Source organism: Notolepis coatsorum (assembly GCF_963971535.1).
Source record: "Notolepis coatsorum genome assembly, chromosome: 7".
NCBI lineage: Eukaryota > Metazoa > Chordata > Actinopteri > Aulopiformes > Paralepididae > Notolepis > Notolepis coatsorum.
The window spans coordinates 250,909-268,785 of NC_140171.1; positions in this window are offsets into that span (position 1 = coordinate 250,909).

The window sequence follows — 17,877 nt, forward strand, 5'->3', positions numbered from 1 at the left end:
TCAAGGCTGTTCCTTCAACCGGCACACTTCTTATTATATCGACTCGGGACAACATTTGTTTGTGTCAGATTTGTGTTTGTATCTAGACCACATTGCTTAGCAGAGTTCGGTGATGTGAATGGAAACTGTCAAGTTGATCAACCGATTTTTTGAGTACTATCTGGGGCATGGGACTCGGGAGCAATCTTTTTTTTTTATTTATTTTTTTAAATAACTAAATAGTTACTTTTCACAGTAACTCATTACTTTTGGGTGTAAGTAACTAGTACAGTAACGAAGTTACTTTGAAATTAAGTAACTAGTAAAGTAACTGAGTTACTATTTTTCAGTAACTAGCACAACACTGGTCAGAAGGCATCAAATTGCAATGCAAAAATGAAATCTCAACATATCAATCTGTCTGGGGTTGCATTTTGTTCAGACACACATAAAAATGATTTGTGCAAAGTTTGGGAAAGATTCGTTGAGCATGTGAAAAGCATTTGAAAAATATGAAAATAGGCCTTTTTGGGCGTTTTACTAGATAACATGACAAGGCCATTTAAAAAACGGCAAGAAATTGTTTTTGAGAACAACATTTATTAACCCTAACATTTAAGAACAAAATGTTTGATAACAACATTGAAATAGTCTTTTTCAATGTCTCAAGCATTCTAGAGTCCTAGACCTGGTCCAGCTTGTGCTTGCAGCAGCGGAGGTTTGGCTGTGTTGAGCGGTCATGCTCAACTGCCTGTAGCACATTCTGCAGGTGCTCCTGGCTGCTGCCACAAAGTCTGACGTCATTTTGACGCCACGCTAGGCAGTCATTCACAACATTGATGGCACATACATTCAGTGCACCCATCTGAAATGCTGTACTGGTAGCCCAATCCTCTACATCCAGTGAAAGAAACGCGGGATCAATGTGCAGCAGGTGCATGCCGAACCAGCAGTCTGGGTTGGCGAGGCCAGCCAAGCTGGTGGTCGGCGAGAGGGCTGGAAACTTTGGCTTGCCGCAGTCAGTGCCAAAGCGGAGCTGTGGGGCTTGCATGGATATATCAGCCGGCTTGTGCTACAATATAGCATCTGCAAGTGTGCGCCACTCGCCAACTGGCACCTTGGTGCTGAAGAGTGCCAGGGGCAGCATCTCGCCTGACAGGTACCATATGTGCCGCTCCAGCACCTTAATCGCTGATGCTGCGATGCCCTCGTCAACAGACTTGTATGCGTACAGGTGGTGGTAGAGTGTAAGGTCATTCCATGTCGCATCTACGGCCGTGCCGCAGGTCAACCACCACGTTGTGTAGATGTGCGTGATGAAGTTGGCAAACGCCCGAATCTTCAGCACCTGCTGCTGTGTAGTGATGGTCCCTTGAGGAAGCAAGGCAATGTGCTGCTCCATCAAGGCCAGCTTGAGAGTGTAGAGCAGCTTGGCCATCCACCGCGCCTTGTGCAGTGCTCCCGGTCGTTGGAACTTAACTGGAGTGTGTTTTGCACTGTCTGCACAAGACATAGCTGCACAAACTCGCGATAGTCGTCTCGCTTGTAGTCGAGCACTCCTGCAGCGCATACAATTAGTTCAGCACGCAACTTGCCTGGGAACAGGGGTTCGGCATCGCCAGGAATGTAGCGGGACAATGGGCCGCTGTCTTTGTGTGGCAACAGGTTCCAGTTGTCCCGCAGGCGTGTAAACAATGTAACCTCTGGCGAATGTGACGTCTCCACCTTGAGGTCAGTGAAGATGTGGCTGAGGAGCACCTCGCCGATGTGGTGCTGACACCCGGACCAGAGCAGTGGTCGACCCAGTGAGAGCTGGATGGCAATGCAGGCTGCCGTGAGATGGCCAGTGTTTGACAGTGGTGTCAAATACCATGTTGACAACCTGATCGTGCAGCACCAGTCCTGCAGCAGCTTGCATGTCAGCCGGGCAATGATCATTCCGCATGCCTCGTCAGTCCCCTTCATATATGCTGGCACACCGAGCAGTTTGAGCCGCTCCGTGTCTCCTACGACCACTGTCAGACGCTCCTACTGGCGCACATTGTTGAGCATTGGTGTCAACTTGCTGTCCCAGTGCAAGGTGCACATGGGAGGTGGTGTCCACCGTTCATGCTGGTCCTCTGATGGCCTGCAGCACATGGCGGCAGGCTCGGTCTGCTGTTGCATAGGATGTAGAGACCTTTGTCGAATTGCCACCGGATTCGTCGATCAGTGAAGCATGAAGGAAGCCTGCTGCATTGGTGTGATCTTCAACCATGTAGCCAGTGACACAAGACTCAGCCGGCTGAGAATGTCTGATGGAATGAACGAAGGCTTACGCTCACGGGTGGGTGTGTTCTCAGCCGGTGGAGCAGCGGTTTCATCTGCATTGCTGTCTTCATCACTTTCGCTTTCCAACACCGCCATGCTGGACCTCGCAGTCATCTCCTGCTACTCCTTGGTAAGGCATGCTGCGCTGCTTCACGCTCCTGTCGCCGCTTCAGCTTGGATTGCAGCTTGGCATCGAATGCTCCATATGTGGCCACTCTGTCGCCCTTCATGCTGGCCAGGAAAGCAATATCCTCTGGATCACAGATCAGCTCCTCTGCATTTGGAGACCACAGCGGGAATGTGGCATCCAGCGTGTGCTCCATTACGTCCACCAGTCGAGCTGTAGCCTCACTGGAGCGCCTGGCCTTTGGAATGTGCCGCAGCTTGTTGCTAGCATCGACAAGCACTACCATCTTGTCGCATGCTCGACAATCACTCACCATTGGGATATTGGCCTTTCCATAAAATGGCCGCACCTGCTCCAAAAGTTCCTTAGCCAAATGGAACCGTAACAAGGCTCCGGTCAAACCTGGCCGCTTGGCATGCAGTTGCGTGTCGCAGTTGTACATCATGCATCGCAAGATCTGGCGACCACTTGGCAGTTTGGCGCCAGTGATGATGGCATCTGCATCAGTTATGCTGGCGCCCAGACCTAAGACCAGGCTGCGGTTGCTCTGGCAGAACCTAAGGGCGGTGACACCATCTTGTGAGAACTGGATAGCTGGAGATATAGTTGGAGCTGGATCCTGTGGTGGGTGATGGTGGTGTTGAGGGAATTGAGTAAACTGCGATGCAGAGCCACACAGGCAAAGCTATTTATAGGCCAATCCCCCAAAAAATGTCAGGTGTGAGAAAGAAAATTCAAAACAGGGTAAAATGTGCGGGAATATGGGAGCGGACAGGTCTCTGTGCTTGAAATGTAACAATGTTGCAACCTTTTGTGTGTAACTCACACACAGACACACACACACGCACACAGACACTAACGGCAGGCCATGTTTGGGAGGACAGAGTGAAGGGACACAGTACTACCTACCTATTACCCCCTGTTATAGTTTCCCCCTTTTGCCATAAAAGCTGATGTACCGTTCCACCTCTAAATCATTGCAGAAATATTTTGCATGTATTGTTTTTACATGGATGGTAACACTTTTAACACCCAGACAAATCAATACGCTGGAAATGTGTATTTTGATGCACCCTTTTGATGTGTATTTTGTGCAGCACATTGAAGGAGAAAAGCGTAGACCTGACAAAAATTGTGCAGTGTGCAAAACGGGGAAGTTTACTCAACCGAGATACAGAAATCCCAGAGTAAGTAAGGGTACCACTTGCATTAGTTGACACGGACCTAGCCGGCCCAGTAAGCAACGATTCCATAGGAGGCTTTAGATATGTACAGTCTTTTACAGATGTGTGCACAGGGGCAGTGTTTGTTTACTTTCTCAAAGCAAAGAGTGACACACCCCAGGCCACGGAGAAATTCCTGGCAGACGTAGCCCCTTATGGTAACGTAGGATGCTTGAGGTCCGACAATGAAACCGAGTTCACAAACAGAGAGTTCCAATCACTGTTGAGAAGGTATAAGATAAGACACGAGACGTCACGTCCATATTAGTAGTCTGCAAGGGCCTTGAAATGAAGCCCGTGCCCAGCCCGATCCCGTGAACTTCAGGCCCTGCCCGAAAATAAGCCCAACTGTAAATAATATGTTAAGCCCTAGCCCGCGTGAAAACCCGAAAAAAATTATTATTATTATTACATTTTTTATTTTTTTTTGTATTTGTTTAAAATATTTGAAACACGGTTTTATATGAACTTAATAAATAAACAAAAACGAAAATGTTCAATAGTTCTACCTAAATAACAGATAGTGAAAACTAAAGAAACATTAATTTTATAGCCATATATTTATAGCCAAATATTAAATTATTTTTTTGTTTTAAATATTCTAAACACTGTTTATATATTAACAATATTTTAGTTTATTAATACTGTTTAATATTAAACAAAAACGAAAATGTCCAATAGGTCTAACTAAATAACACATATCATGCTGAAAACTAACAACCATTCTATAGCCTGTTTCGCTAATTCTATTTCCCAGCGCTCGCGTTGACTCACACGGCAGCCTCGTAAAACGTATTTGAAGGCTATATGGAATCTTCTTTGACACACAAACACACACACTACTACACAATAGCCTACTCAGTCACTATACAAACAAACAGAAAACAGAAATCAGATTTCGAGCAGAGCAACATTTATATAATGAAAGCGCAACAGAACAGGGCAGCAGAGCGACCCCACACACCAGCAAATAATAATAATCAGACTCACCACTTCGCTGTGTTGATGTCAGCAACGCGTTGAACAACATTAACAAAACTTCGCCAACCGGCTACATACATCCAAGAACAAATTAAAACATTCGCCAACTGGCTATATTCCAACTTCAACCTATGCCACTTCGGTCTGGTTAATTTGTTCATCATCCACCTGAGCACTCCCCTCGAGTTCTCCCTCCAGGCTGCGGAGGGAGACATCCAAATGTTTCCAAAAATGCAACTTTGCCTTGACTATTTTATCTGTTAACCTATACATCTTGACTCCTCAGACACGAGGCTTTCACTCTCTGATGACAGCACTACGTTACGCGAAAATGAAACAGAAACTTAAGGTTATCCTATAACCCTAGTTATATGAGTATAGCGAGCGCAAAAAAAAAAAAGACGCAATGAAAAGAAAAAAGCGGGCACTGCTTTTAAAAACAAAGCCCTACCCAGCCCGAACCCGTCGGGTCGGGTAGGGCCCCGTCGGGCTCGGGCAAGGTTGCCAGAACGGGGGGGCAGAGGGAATGGCATAACCTTTTCGAAATGGCTAGGAGTAAGCTAGCAGATAGTAACTTACCTAAGAGCCTATGGCATTATGCGGTGCAAGAAGCCGCTTACACCAGAACCAGGTGCTTTAATAAGCACTCGGGCACCACCCCGTATACAGCACTTACAGGAAAGAAGTGTAATCTAGCCAGAATGCACCGATTTGGATCAGTGTGTTATGCGTACCTGCAGGAAAGGAAAAAGCCCAGAGGTGTAAAAGGATTTTTCGTAGGACACAACAAGGGAAGCCCCGCTTTCCTAGTTTATCATCCGGGTAACGGGAGAGTGCAGAAACACATGTTAGTCAAGTTTGTCACGAAGGCAACATGTGAGAGCGAGACACAGACAGAGGAGCCAGAGCTGGACTCCAGAGTAAGGTGTGTAGAAACAGAGACACACCAACCCAGTGTACTTAGTACGGTCGTGCAGGCAGACAGTCAGCAACCCCCAGAGGGCGATGACGAGGAGCACCCGAGGGTGACGTCAAGTGCCCCAAGCAGTGGGAGGTATCCCTCAAGGGAACACAAACCCCCAAAATATCTGACAGACTATGCCCGGAAAGGGAGTGACGAGGAGGACAGTACACCTACCCCCGTTGATTACTACTACAGGGTAGTCAGTGGGGTAACCCCGACCTTTAAAGAGGTCACATTGTCCCCGAAGAGGGCAGACAGACAGTGGGAGGGAAATGGGTGTATTCAATCCAGGAGGGTATTGAAGGCCACGACAAATACAAAGTATGGTTAGTAGAAAATTGCTTAAATGCTGAAGGAGGGTACCCCATGTTTAAATAATGAAGGAGGGTGGCTACACTGCGTAAAGGCAGGAGGAGGATACTCTAGGTTTAAATACGGGAGGAGTAGAATCCAGGTTTAAATACCTGATTAGAGTACATGTCTAAATACTGAAATGAATCCTATGTTTAATCCCAGGTTTAAGTACAGAGGTGGATGATTGTTTAATACCACGTTTAAATACAAAGGTGGATGACTTACCATGTTCTCAATGATGTAACTATGTGGGAAAGACCCTGAAACGTTTAGACATGTAAGAAGGTAGATCAAGGGAAACACCATGTGATCAAAGACTAGACTATCAGGAGGATGCTCAGAAACTGAAAAATGTACAGAGATGCTGTGGGTAGCCTCATTTATTTAACAATGTGTACCCGCCCTGACCAATGGTTTGTAGAGAGTAGATTATCACAGCATTTGGCTGACCCCATAGAGGAGCATTTGGATTACAGCCAAACATGTTTTTTTGTTATCTTAAAGGTACAGGATATTGTGTGAGTTTGAATACAGACAGCTCACTGGTTTCGTGGGAAAACAAAAAAGCAGCCCACAATGGTACTATCAACTAGTGAAGCCGAATATACGGCTCTAGCTATAACCATACATGAGTGTATTTACCCAGAACAACTGTTAGAAGTGATGGAGATAAGATTACGAGTATATTGTTTAATATATAATAGGTAATTGAAATGTATTCTCTATACCAGATAAGGTGGTTTTTGAAAAAGAGGGGCATTTTGTCAACATCATTTAAAAATGATGGACACTGTTTATATATGAGGGCTGTTGTTTATGAGGGCAATCAGGGAACCATTGTGATTGCTAGGAACCCAGTGTGTCAACTTAGATATAAACATGCCAATATAGAAAATATCATCTCATCAGATCTGTCATCAGAGAAGAAAGAATGACACCGGTTTACTGTCCAACGGACGACAGAGTAGCAGACACTATGAGGAAACCTGTTCCAAATTAAAATTGAAGGGATTTGCAAGGGTCATGTTTAATGTGAAAGTATTGACTGTCATACCCTGTTTTGGATTATATTATTTCCTTTGTAAAATGTTTTTCCAAGAAGTTATCCAGTATGCTGGATCGCTAAGTGGGAGTGTTGAAACCATCAAGTGTCGACCTTCCTTCCTCCCGAGGGAGTTAACGGCGATCATCCTGGTCGGAGTGTATATTCCACCGCAAGCCAGCACTGGTGCCGCGCTCTCCAGGCTCCACGACGAGGTAAACAAACTCCAAGCAGCGAACGTTGACGCCGCCATTGTAGTAGTGGGTGATTTCAATAGCGCCAATCTATCAGCATGTGACTTGTAACACCAGAGGCGGTAACATTTTAGACCACTGTTACACGCAATTCAAGGGTGGATACAAGTCTCAGGCTGCTAGTGGCTTCGGAAAATCTGATCATGCGGCCATCTTGCTTTCTCCAAAGTACAAACAAAAAATCAAGAGCACTCCGGTAGTCTTGCGAGAGGTGCAGAAATGGGATGTGGTGTCAGAGGAGATGCTCCAAGCTGCGCTTGAGTGCACAGACTGGAGCGTGTTCCGCGACACAGATAACATTAATGTCTACACGGAGACAGTGCTGGACTTTGTTCGTACTTTGGTGGAAGAAACAATCCCCACTACCACAATTAAAGTTTACCCAAATCAAAAACCCTGGGTAGACAAATCCGTCCGTGAAGCTCTGAAAGCGCGCACCAAAGCATACAACGACGGCCTGGTGGCAGGCAACATGAATGACCACAAGGTGGCGCGATACAACGTAAGGAGGACAGTAATAGAGGCAAAACGGTGCTACAGGGATAAAATTGAACTCCAGTTTGAACAGGCTGACTCCAGAGCTATGTGGCAGGGCCTCAAAACGATGACAGACTACAAAGGCACCTCCCTCAAACTGAACAGTGACATCTCCTTAGCAAATGACCTCAATACCTTCTACGCGAGGTTTGAGGCTGGTAATAACAACACCAGCCCACAAGCCACGGCAATGGGGGGGGGGGGGGGGGGGTCTGCTGCTGATGGAGACTCAGTGTTCAGGGTAACAGAGCATGAGGTGAGGCGGACCTTTAAAAAAGTGAATATCAGGAAGGCAGCAGGACCGGACAGCATCCCCGGCCGCGTCCTAAAAGTCTGTGCCGACAAACTGGCCCCGGTATTCACTGACATATTTAACCTGTCCTTAGAACAGGCTGTCATCCCCACCTGCCTGAAGAAGTCCACTATTATCCCTGTACCCAAAAAATCCAAGCCTGCTTGCCTCAACGACTACCGCCCTGTAGCTCTCACCTCCATAGCCATGAAGTGCTTTGAGAAGCTAGTAAAGGGCTACATCTGCTCCTCCCTCCCCATCAACCTGGACCCCCTGCAATTTGCATACCGCCCCAACAGGTCCACGGAGGACGCCATAGCCCATATGCTGCACACAGCAGCATCACACCTGGACAAGAGGAAGGGGAACTATGTGAGAATGCTATTCATCGACTACAGCTCGGCATTCAATACCATAGTCCCCTCCAAACTCATAGCCAAGCTCAGGGACCTGGGCTTGAACTATGACCTCTGCCAGTGGGTCTTGGACTTCCTGACGGGCAGACCCCAGTTGGTGAGAGCAGGCAACTGCACCTCCTCATCCATCACCCTCAACATAGGGGCCCCCCAGGGCTGTGTTCTGAGTCCCCTCCTCTACTCCCTGTACACACACGACTGTGTGGCTAAGCGGAGTAGCAACACAATCATCAAATTTGCTGACGACACAGTAGTGGTGGGCCTGATCTCTGCAAACGATGAGAGGGCCTACCTGGAAGAGGTCAAGGTCCTGGCGGGATGGTGCCAGGAAAACAGCCTCTCCCTGAACGTTAGCAAAACAAAGGAGATGATTGTGGACTTCAGGAGGTCGAGGGTCAAGGACTACAGCCCCCTCAGCATCGAGGGGGCACCGGTTGAGAGAGTGAACAGCTTTAAGTACCTCGGAGCCCACATATCCGAGGACTTGACATGGACCACACACATTGACAGTGTTGTGAAGAAGGCACGACAACGCCTCTACTTCCTCAGGCGCCTAAGGAAGTTCCAAGTCAGTCAGAAGATCCTTAAGAACTTCTACTCATGTACAATAGAGAGCATCCTGACTGGCAACATCACCTCCTGGTTTGGGAATAGCACTGCACAAGACCGAAGCAGACTACAAAGAGTGACACGTTCAGCCGAACGCACAATTGGAGGGGGGCTCCCCACCCTCCAGAACATTTACAACAAGCGGTGCAGGGGCAAGGCTAAGAGAATCATTAAGGACTCCAGCCACCCGAACAACTGCCTCTTTGAACTGCTGCGGTCAGGCAAGCGATACCGGAGTCTCAAGGCGAGCACAGAAAGACTCAGAAGAAGCTTCTATCCCCAGGCCATCAGGCTGCTCAACGAACAATGAACACTACACAACAACCATCAAACGCACATAGCACACACATGGACACGCACACACATGCTTTAAACAAACACACTGCAGCACCCACTCCCCCCACACTTTATATTTATTGATAAAGGATTTGCACTACAACTCGTACACCTTACTGTAAATTGTACCTAAATTGTACCTCATCCCATTTCTGCTTTGCACTATATAGTATTGTATATTAGTACACTGCATAGTATATTGTATATTATATGGTAACTCAGTTACGTCTATTCTGCATCGAACATTGTACATATGTCTATACTGAACACTGTGACCTCATTTTCTACTTCTAATTTACATGCTATACTATGTTATTTGATACTTATCTTGTCTAGCACAGTCTCTGGAGCGTAACAGTAAGAAGCATTTTGTATAAAAGTATTCTGTACTTCTGTATGACAAATATTAAAGAAACTTGAACTTGAACTTGAAGTTACCTCCTGTGGGGTCTTTTATGTTACCACATGGCCGTTCCATGAATGGTAAATGGTGCATTTATATAGGGCTTTTATCCAAAGCGCTTTACAATTTCTTCCTCACTTTTTACCCATTCACTCACACATGCACACACCGACGGCAAAGGCAACCATGGAAGTTGCCAACCTGCTCATCGGGAGCAGTTAGGGGTTGCTAATAATGATAATGATAATAATAAAAAAAAATATATATATATATATATCTAACCCTGACTAACCTTACTGTCATGCACTTGTCCTAATAAACTAACCTACACTGTAACACACAACACTTTGATAAACATTGTTACTCAGCTGATAGAGTTGTACCCTTCTTGCTGTCTTGTCGTACAGAACTTGTAAGTCGCTTTGGATAAAAGCGTCAGCTAAATGACTAAATGTAAATGTCTACTGCCACTGTCGCCCCCATGCGCTCCTTTCTGTGTTAATCAGCTTACCCGGTCCTGATGTTGGGGGCTGGGGAGGAGGTCCTTGGCATTTGCCTATGGAGGAGCAAAGAGGATAGAAATATTTTTTTGTAAAGAAACATTCAGAACTGGTGGGTTTGGTCCAGGGGCTAAAGGATGGGGTGCCTCGACTTGATAGCCCGATGGCATCCATACTTTGTCCCGAAATGGTGTGAGAGTCGTTAAGAAAGCCGGTTCCCCAAGGGAAATCGGCTAGGCAGTTGGCTAATTGGAGTGACCAGGTGTACATCGCCGCGACTCAGAGCCTAGCTGCGACCTCCAACATTGCGCAGCTAGCGCGCTACATGTCGGGGCTGATGGCGGGCGGGTCGGTATTGGATGACCATCAACGATACCTTCACACTAGGATAGTGAAATATTGATGATTGTGTGTTACGTTGCCGCACGGTAGGGGCTATCTAGGTCAGTTGAAACCTGATCCATGTGACACACAACCAATCAATCAGGTTTCACACAGTGCGCTAAATATTGCCTAGTTATATGGATTAAATGAAGTTAGATTTTTCTGCCTGTTCCATGTGATAATAATAATAATAATAAATAATAATAAATAATAAATAATAAATAATAAATAATAAATAATAAATAATAAATAATAATAATAATAATAATAATAATAATAATAATAATAATAATAATAATAATAATAATAATAATAATAATAATAATAATAATAATAATAATAATAATAATAATAATAATAATAATAATAATAATAATAATAATAATAGATTGTATTTGTAATGAACTTTTTGTTCACTAGGATCTCTTCCCACGGCGACTATGGATAGGGAATTTCTTTATTTAATAAAAATGTTCACGACAACATGGATGCATGTACTCTGCCAGCATGTTTAATATCCATAATACTAAAGGTTTGACTAAGATTTGTATGAAATTTTATTGTAAAAAAAAGAAAAATGTATTTACCACCATTGGCCTTTTCATGTCACGCACCACCTAGAGGGCGCTCGCGCACCACAAGGTGTGCGCGCACCACAGTTTGGGAACCACTGGGCTAGAGGATGAACTAAAATATTGTGAAAACATAAATCAATTCAAATCTAGACTAAACAAATCTATTTCTGATAGGTACAGAAGGGAAGAAGAGCTTTAATTGCATATTAATAAAAAATAAAAATAAAATACGTATGATACTGTATTGTACGCTATATCATATCACATTATATAATCATATTATAATACATTTTTATATTATATTTAACTATATTTGCAGTATATGCTATTATGTTATGGTACTATATTATATTGTATATATCATGTACTATATATCTCTCAGTACTCTCATTCTTTATTGCTGACAGGTTTGTTTATTATTTCTAAGTCACCTAATGAACAATGCAGATGTAAACCACTGACAGTCATTGTGACAGAGGGAATGTGAGACTGTAAAGATCAGCAGCTGAATGTGATGTTAGTGTTTAGTTACCTGAGCAGATCACCTTCAGGTTGATATTGTAATAGGCACCCATATCTGGTCCTCTACACTCCCTCAGTGTAGACTCAGAGCCAGAACAGGCATATATAAAACTATATGCATCAGGTTGTTGAAAATATGAAGGAACAGGCATCCATTGTGTTGAAACAGCAGAGCCACAGTCCAGCTCTCTGCACACTACAGCTGCTGCCTTCATGCTCCATGATGACCACCCGTATTCTACAGCAAGTCTCCAGACTCCCTGGAGCTTGACCTCCAGTGTCCCCTTACAGCGGTTGCGTCCTCCCACCAACCTCACATCAGGCTCTGCACAGAAACAAGAGAAACTACTACATTTAGAGGTATGTTTATCTGTAATTAAAAATGGGCTGTCATTAAAGGTGTTGCTCCTAAATACTAATAAAACTGAGATGATAATTGTTGGCCTCCTAGACTGAGGTGTATGTTTAAGGACACCTCCCTGAAATGTGAGAATTGTCTTATTTCACAGAAGCTCCACCATTAAAAACCTCTGCATGCTTTTTCATCATTCTCTCATATTTGATTGACACGTCAAAGATATGACCAGAATGGCCTTATTTCATCTTTGTAATATTTTAAACATCTGATATCTATAGTATTAACCCTTGTAGGGTGTTTGCATTTATGTTACTCTGGTGGACCGACAGCATTATTGGGATTTTAAAACAATAAATCCATAACAATTTATGTAAAAATTATGACATATGTTAACTTTATTTCAAATTTCAAGCAATTTAAACGGCATATATATATATATATATGGTTAATGTTTCCCATTTACCTCTACTAGATCACAATTATGAATAAAAGTGATATTTGTTTTTTTGTGATCAAATGTGATGTCTGTAAAAAGAAAATCTGTGATAATCGAGACATTAATTTAATAAATCACGTTTATCTTGAAAAATATGAATGAAACAAGGTGGAAGCAGACAGTGAAGGAACACAGTGAACCTTTTTGTTACATTTCTACCATGTTTACTTGTTTTCATCAACAATTTCCAGTCTGGGGTCCAGTTACACCACGTATGTAAGATAGATGTGTAGGGGTGCACAGTGTGTTCTTTTACATGTTCTTCACAGAAAATGAGACAAGGCCAATGACCAATAATAATAATAATAATAATAATAATAATAATAATAATAATAATAATAATAATAATAATAATAATAATAATAATAATAATAATAATAATACACTTTATTTGTATAGCACCTTTCATAGAAATGCAGCTCAAAGTGCTTTACAACAGAAAAAGATAGGCATAAAATGAGCACATAAAGTGCAGACATATAAAATCAGTTTTTCACATTAGGATCTAAATAGTGCAATCAAATAGTAAAATATAATAGACATAAAATGGGCACATAAAGTGCAGACATACAGTTTAGAACCTGTAATAAAAAGTAATATAGAATGGGCAGAGTAAAATTATGCAATAGTGCATTGCAATAAGGTAGTTCTGAATGACTGTTTAACAGTTTAAAACCGTCTTTACCTTCCCTGTTTGATATCCACAGTTTAGAACCCGACATTCTTCCTTCCTGTTTGATACCCACTTTGACCCTTCGAACCTCCCTCTCAGGGCGCAGTTCTAGCCCTGGGTCCCCACATAGTTTTAAAAACCTGACAGTCTTACTTCCTGCTTGATACTCACATAATTTGATACCTGACAGTTTAGAACCTGTGATAAAAGTCATAAGAGTCAAATAGAATGGACAGAGTAAAATAGTGTCAGTACAATCAGCAGTGGAGTGTATTAAAAGGCTATGGTGAAGAGATATGTTTTTAGCTTATTTTTGAAGATATTTAGAGATCTAGCTTCCCTAATGTGCATAACTTTGGTGCATAGTTTGCGAAGGCTGCGTCCATGATTTTCTTTAGGCTGTGGTTTGGAACCTTCAAATAGACCAGTAGTAGATGATCGTAATATTCTAGAAGGCACATAGTTGACTAGATATGACTCATTGTATAATTTATCTTAGTAAACATCCCTAAAACCAGAACAACACACAAGGGTTAACTGTGTCTGATGCTGAAACCATAGTACATGCTTTTGTTTTGTCCAGACTTGATTACTGTAATAAATTATATGGACTACAACTTTCTACTGTGAAAAGTCTTCAACTCATAAGAAATGCAGCTGCCAGAATCATTATCAAAACCAGAAAATGTGATATTACAACGCCCATTCTGACTTTAAAGTGCTACTGGTAACATAAGACTACATGGACTTGCAGCGCTCTATTTATCAGAACTCATCACGTGATATTCACTGACACACGTCCTCCAATCACAAAATATGGGCTACCTCTGTATCCGTAGGGTTAAAAGAAATCAGCAGATAACAGAGAATTCTCCTATCTGTGGAATAAACTCCCTGCCATAGTCAGGGAGGCAAGCTCAGTTAATATCTTCAAATCCAAACTCTTCTCTCTCTCCTATGGCAGACCCTTAGCCATGCCTGGTCTGGGATAAACTCAGCCACTCAGAAAGTGTAGTTCATGTATTGTTAGTGTCGGGAAAAACTGATGGAAAACATAGTTAGGTTGACTTTTTTGCACTTGATTAACTGTCTGTTCTACACCTTCACCCCTTACCCTAAACCAGGATCATATCCTACCCCCTGCCTTCACCCCTTACCTTAAGATCATATCCTACCCCCTGCCTCACCCCTTACCTTAGGATCATATCCTACCCCCTGCCTCCACCCCCTGCAAACACACACACACACACACACACACACACACACACACACACACACACACACACACACACATGTAATAATCACCGTAGGAAATCCAGGTGTCATAGCAGCAGAGGGAGGCACAGGCAGGGTAATATAAATGTCAATAATAAAACTGAAGCTGAGGTCTGATCTGCCGATCTCTCTCTCCCTCTGAGTTGTGTGTGTGTGTGTGTGTGTGTGTGTGTGTGTGTGTGTGTGTGTGTGTGTGTGTGTGTGTGTGTGTGTGTGTGTGTGCGCGCGCATGTGTGTGTGTGTGTGTGTGTGTGTGTGTGTGTGTGTGTGTGTGTGTGTGTGTGTGTGCGTGTGTGTGTGTGTGTGATGGACTGTGTGGTGATCATCAGCTTGGGCAGAAAACAGTTGTATCTCTATGGTGATCAGCCTCTGTAGCCTCTACTACCTTATTCTATTTCTAGGGTTATGGTCTTTAAGCTACTACAGTTGTTTTGACTTTACTATATATATTAATGCCTCTCTGACCTGACAGCTACCCACATCAGTAAGTAGTTTAAATAATCTGTTTTGTTTTTAATCCTCTTTGTGTAACTAATATTGTGTCTACTCATAGTCCCAATCCTTCTGTTGCTATTATTCCTGTTCGAATCACTACCAGGTCCCCGGTTGATCTTTTAGGTTGTACTGCTGTTACTCCAAACTTGGTTTTAATACAAATTCAGCCCCCTGTTATTAATCATGTTATTGATTTTTACACCAATTCAGAGTCTCTATTCAGCCCACTTACTTTTAAAAAGAGAAACGGATTAGGAATCATTCATTGGAATATTAGGAGTTTACATAAAAATCTTGATCATGTCAAGATACTTGTCATGCAGTCTAACCCCGATATCCTGATTTTAAGTGAAACTTGGCTTAAGAAAGGTGATTCTGACTTGGATGTAACTCTAGACAATTACAACCTGTTTAGAGTGGATAGGACTGGGGGGGGGGGGGGGGGGTGGCTATTTATGTAAAGTCTATTTTTTCTGTGACTATTTTAAACACTGTAACAATTCCAAAATGTTTTAAACATTTATTTGGGACCCAATAATTCTGTTAATGTGACTGGAGTCTATAGACCCCCATCAGCCGATGTTAACTCTATTGATAGGATAGCAGAGTTACTATCTCAGTACTCAAATGTTGAACTGATAGTTCTAGGGGATTTTAATATTGATTGGCTTAGTAATGATTCAAACCATCTTAGAGACATTAGTAGTAGCATTGGCTTATCTCAGTTGGTTACTGAACCCACCAGGCCAAATCTAGATTATTCTAGGTCAAGTATAACTGACTTAATGTTTTCTAATAAGACTGATAAAATTAGTGCTTGTGGTGTTTTTGAATTAGGTGTTAGTGATCACTGTCATATAGCTTGTGTTAGAAACTCTCGATTAGAGAAATCAGTCTCGCACTATTAACAAAAGGAATATGAAAAACATTAGTGATCAGACTTTTCTAATTGACCTATTCCATAGCGACATCCACTACACATTGGAGATTCCCGATGTCGAAGTAGCACTCAACTTTTTTTCAAAAACCTTTCTCTCAATTGCTAATAAACATGCACCTTATAAAAGGCTTAGAATAAAAAATAGATAGAGCCTGGGCAGCATTTAGACGGCTCAGAAATAAATGTACATCATCTGTGATGTTGAAGGCAGAGGTTCTGTGTAGGATTGTTAGTAACTGTCTAACTGCATTATAACTGTTTACACTAGTAACTGCATATATAACTGTTTCCACTAGAGGGCGCTCTAGGCGGAGACACTCAGGAACACCACCAGGTGGCGAGTATAAATAGAGATGTCTCATCCCACTTCTTTCTCTTTCCCCCAGCCTCTCAGCGAGAGACCTTATAGTGTTACTGCTCTGCCATGTGAATAATAAACCACGCCAGTTAAGGCTCAAGATAGAAACCATGCCTCTTGACCACATTATTGTCGCCCTATAGCCGAATTCTGTTAACAGGTTATGGGCCCAGATAATGCCGGGGCGAAATAATAAGGGTAGCAAGCTTAGCTAAAGTATAGGCTAGGTTAGCGCCGGGAGCACCGCGTGGCTAGACGCTAGGCCAACAAGAGCTAAAGCTACGCCTGTAGAATAACTACTTTCCAAAAGAATAGATTGTCCAATACGTCGGATTCCAATAGGCTGTACTTTATATAGAACCTTCAGCGCATGTTACATTACAGTTGAGTTCTCATCAGTTTCATTCATAAAACGCTCTCTGCCGTCGGCAACTCAATCACCCTAAAAGGACGCAGCTGGTAGCAGGTGCAAGGCATCCTGGGACTTGTATTTCTACTAACGTGGCGACTAATGTAAATAATAGTATCTCTGACTAGAATAAACAAACACTCTTCCACTTCCACTTCTTCATTCAAAGGTAAACAATAATCGATATTAACATATATGAACTATAACTCATAATCATTAACCTGGCCTATTAAGTTACAACAACGCCTACCACCAACGAAGAGGATGGAAAACAAGAGAAGGGGCAAATGGCCCTCATTCAATGGAAAAGCAGAGGACTACGAGATCTGGGAAGAGCGCATGCTATGCTGCATGCACGGTGCGGGACTGAAGGAGACGATCCTGGCAGCCCCCACGGGAGAACTGGCGGCGGAAGAGCAAGCTCTGGACGACCAGCGTAACGCAGACGTGTACTGTGAGTTAGCGCCGCTGCTCGACGACACCAGCCTGGGGCTGATATTCCGCGACACTAAAGACAGAGGCCGAGAAAGCCTGGAGGTGTTGAGAGAGCATTACATCGGGCGAGGAAGACCCCGAGTTGTGGCCCTCTACATAGCACTAACGGCCCTGAGGAAGGGGCCCACCGAGACTGTGACCGAATACGTCGACAGAGCGGAGCAAATCACGACGCCATTGAGGAGTGCCGGAGAAGCACCAAGCGATGGGCTAATGATGGCGATGATGATGAGAGGACTACCGGCGTTGTACAAAACGGACATGACACTGGGACAGTTCAAGGATAAGTTAAGGAACTTCGAGGCCTCAGAAGAGGCCTCAGAAGATACCCACCCGGCCGCCGCGAGCGACGCCAAGGGAGAGGACCAGGACCACGACGGAACTGGCGTGTTGGCGATGCGGAGCGAAAGGCCATCGGAGAAGCGACTGCACAAAGACTGTCTGGTGTAGCTTCTGCAAATCCACGGGGCACACAGACAGAGCGTGTATGAAGAAACACGACCAGAGCGCGCAATACGCGCATGGGCAAGATGACGGCCATGGACGAGACGGTGGCCACGGACGAGACAG